Raw genomic sequence first — 3,754 nt, 5'->3', positions numbered from 1 at the left:
AGCCGCCTACAGCCGCCGCCGCCGATTCGAACCATGGGAGACGAGAAACCCAAGGAGGGAGTGAAGACGGAGAATGATCACATCGACCTGAAGGTGGCGGGCCAGGACGGCTCCGTGGTGCAGTTTAAAATCAAGCGGCATACTCCTCTGACCGAGCTGGTGAAGGCGAACTGCGACAGACAGGGGCTGCAAATGCGTCAGATAAGATTTCGGTTCGACGGGCAGCCCATCAATGAAGCGGACACGCCAGCACAGTTGGAGATGGAAGACGAGGACACCATTGAGGCTTCCCAGCAGCAGCAGACAGGAGGCGGTCGCTCAGCAGACAGCGGCAGCACCTGGCCTCCCACCGAGTAAAAAAACTTACACAAAAATGGTCGCGTTTCTTTTTACCGTCCTGCCAACTCGGCTCCCAAGTTATCCCCCCACGTGCAATGGCGTCGAAGCAAGCGGCATTGCTGACATGGAGAAAGGACCAGTCAGTATGTTGTGTTAACACCATCTGGAAATACAAGTAAGGAAAATGCAGTCGTTTACAAGGGTCCCGTATCTACGCCTTCAGAATTCTTGTCAGTTTTAGTAATTACATCTTACTCGCTAAATGGAGCATCTTCATTTTTTTTATTCTCGCTAATGCATACATGTTGCCAAAGCTAATGCTGACATACTGCAACTGCAGGTGTCCATCTTGGATGATGGACAGCTTTCTGCAAGTAACAAAGCCCAATGAATAGGCGCCATTGATATGATGTGCAGTGCATTATCCAAAAGACCCTGAGTGGAAGCCCACATTGATTCATCTTTTTGTGATGGTTTGTAATTTCACTTTGTTTCCAATTAGCATGTAATAAATGGTCCTGTCCTATGAAAATAAAAAAGAGGGGGAGAGAGGGAGAGACCGGGCGTGCGTGACTTGGTCACATGGATTCTAACAAGGACGCACAACCAGCAAAGCAACAACCGGTGATTTACATTTGTGGAGAGTGCCATACCGACAATGAAATTAAGGCGAGGGATCCGATCCGATGCCGAGAGTGTGGATACGGGATAATGTACAAGAAAGAACCAAACGATTGGTTGTGTTTGATGCACGTTGAGCGCAATGTCAAGGAGACATCTGGATTTCAATGGCTGTCGACAGAAGTCTTTTTTGTTTTTTTTTGTATATGCCAGATGCAGTCCGTTGTTTTTCTTTCCTGTAGTATTTGCGTGTATAAAAGTTTTTTTGTAAAAAAAAAAGAGAAGGGGGGAGAGAGGGGGGGAGAGAGAGGGGAGAGGGAGAGAGGGGGAGAGAGAGAGGGGGGGGGGAGAGGGGGAGGGAGAGGGGGGGGGTATTCGCTCTGCTGAGATTCGCACCAGGGTGAGGAGGAGCTCCCTGTGACGGGCGAGCACAGCGGCCTCACCCTGCACACCGGCCTCACCCCATGTAGTGTCACTCCGCTTGTTTACCCAGGAAAGCCTCACTGAGTCTCAGGGGTAGTTCTGCAGGTGGGTCGTGACACCGATGGCAACCCCCGGCGCCCGGTTCTGCCGCCAGATATCCGCAGAGACTTCGCGCACACGCCAGAGGAGTTCGCACGTGTTCTTGCCGACTGCAACCACCGACCCATCGTGAACCAACACCTCCACAATGCGTCTCGACGCCCGCCGACTCAAGTCCCGAGCCCCGTCTCAGATCGCGCTGCTCTCACCCTGGCGAACAGAGTGGAACGAGGCCAGCGTCCAGAAAATACCAAAACACACACACACACCTCACTCGGGGCTTTGACAACCCCTCCTCGAAGACACTCTACTCGATCCGCCAACTGCATCAGGACATCGGCAGGCTCCTGCGCCAATCTCCATGAATGTGAAATTAAAGATACAAGCCACAGGAGTGCAACTGTGGCCATACAACCCAAACGATGCACCACGTGGTAAACCACTGTCTTCTGCCCTCCATCAACGGAGGAGGAACAGCAAAACGACTCGAACCCTCTCTCTCTCCTGTAGCCTTCTCGTGGCCAGCAGACCTCGAGCGATACGTTCATGAACGCATCGCTGTCATCGCATGTGAGGTGAAGGGTCCTGTCGAGTTTTCACAGCTGGGCGCGATCATTACTCCGTGGCATTTCAATTTAGTCATTTGCGGGTATTTTTTTTTCTAATTTGGGCCATGACGCCGGCACACAATGGCCTACTCTTGCGCATAATATCACGGGATCTTTTAACGTCCGACTTGACGCAGATGTAGCGTAGAATAGTGCAGCGTTAATACACGCGCAGTATTAATCAGCGCGGCCGCTGTAATAAAACCGTGAATCTCTCCAACAAGAGGCGAGCGCGAAACCGCTGGGCCAGGTCACCCCCAACTCTGAGTCTCAAGTTGTCTCAGTAGGGGGCGATGCTGTTTTTTTGTATGAAATCCCATTGGAGGAATGTAAACCAGGGCAGGCAGCCCCATCCCCACCTTTAGTCCGAACCACACGGGCCAACCAAACCCCTCAAGGTGGCGATGTCATCATGGCCCGATGCGGTGATGCCACCTCGCGTGGCAGGCGGTGTTGGCCAGAGCGGCGCCCCCGCTGGAGCCGCTCCTACAACGGGCCTTGTGGGTGCCACTGCGTCTGGGCGGCTGCTCTGCCACCTTGGTCATCCGCAGAGGAGCCAGGGTCCCGCTGCCCTGGTGCGGGTGTCGGGTCAGAGCCGCACGCCGCTGCCTCGTAGCTGTGGTCACACCCACACAGGCGCAACCACAGCATAGCTGTGTGTCGAAGTCGAACAACGCCAGCCAATCAGAACCCAGCTTTACCAATACCCCTACCCCTAACCACGCCCCCTGTTTCTCACCGCAACTTCATAACCCCCCCTCTCACCTCTCCTGCTCACCCCTCCTCCTCACCCCTCCCCGCCTCACCTCTCCTTGCTTCTCCTTCCGACTTCATTCGTTGGAGGTCGCTCTCAGCACGGCGAGAAGAGTGAATTACACCGCGTGTACACGGGCGTGTGAATACACTGGCACACTATTACACGTGAATGTGAGAATACACCGCGTGTACACGAGTGAACAACACACCGCATGGGTTGTGGTTCTGTACACGTGTACCTCGAGGTGTATACCCCACACGCGTGAGTGTTCCACGTGTAACGACTTGCGTGAATAAACCACGTGTACTCGATCCAGCGTGGTGAAGTATGGTCAATCAACCCCGGCAACTCAAGCAGAGTAATGAGCCCCTTATCCAGCAGTGGATGTACACACGACACGGACACGTCACTGTGCAACTATGCCACGTGCGTGCACGCACCACGTGTATCCGTGCGAGGAGCACACCGCGTCGCCCTGTGTGGCGGTGGTGGGGGGAGGGGGTCGTTGTTTTGGGAGACGAGGTGTGAGACGAGGTGGGAGATGGGGAAGTCATCCGGACCGTTAAGACCCCTGACTACCCCTCGACTCCTCATCTTCCTCCTCCTCATCCCACCGATTGAATCCCCGAGACAAGCCGCGAGAGATCCCCACCAGAACCTCAACAGACTTCCGAGGGACATCCAATAGACCCCTGGAGACCCCCTGGAGACCCCCTGGAGACCCCCGAGATACACGTGAGGGTCCCCCAGAATCTGGGCGAACAGGAAGGGCCGGTGCGTGCGCGCCGTGCTTGCTCATCGTCTTTGCTGTGTTTGGGGACAGAGTGGAGACGCCGTGACCCCGAGCCGGGGTCGCGGCGGCTCAAACAGCAGCGACACGCGGGGGGCGGGGTGGGGGGGGGCGGAC

At 55.2% G+C, this 3,754-nt stretch overlaps 2 pseudogenes; both read left to right on the top strand.

Moving 5' to 3' along the window:
- On the top strand, positions 1-357 carry LOC144933994 (small ubiquitin-related modifier 3 pseudogene; annotated as a pseudogene).
- Positions 358-894: 537 nt separating this feature from the next.
- LOC144933753 (DNA-directed RNA polymerases I, II, and III subunit RPABC4 pseudogene) lies at positions 895-1,097 on the top strand (annotated as a pseudogene).
- The last annotated feature ends 2,657 nt before the right edge of the window (positions 1,098-3,754 follow it).

The sequence above is a fragment of the Lampetra fluviatilis genome, chromosome 8 (genome assembly GCF_964198595.1).
Source record: "Lampetra fluviatilis chromosome 8, kcLamFluv1.1, whole genome shotgun sequence".
Lineage (NCBI taxonomy): Eukaryota > Metazoa > Chordata > Hyperoartia > Petromyzontiformes > Petromyzontidae > Lampetra > Lampetra fluviatilis.
Note: the sequence above shows the minus strand (reverse complement) of the source record. Positions and strands in the feature narration are given on the sequence as shown.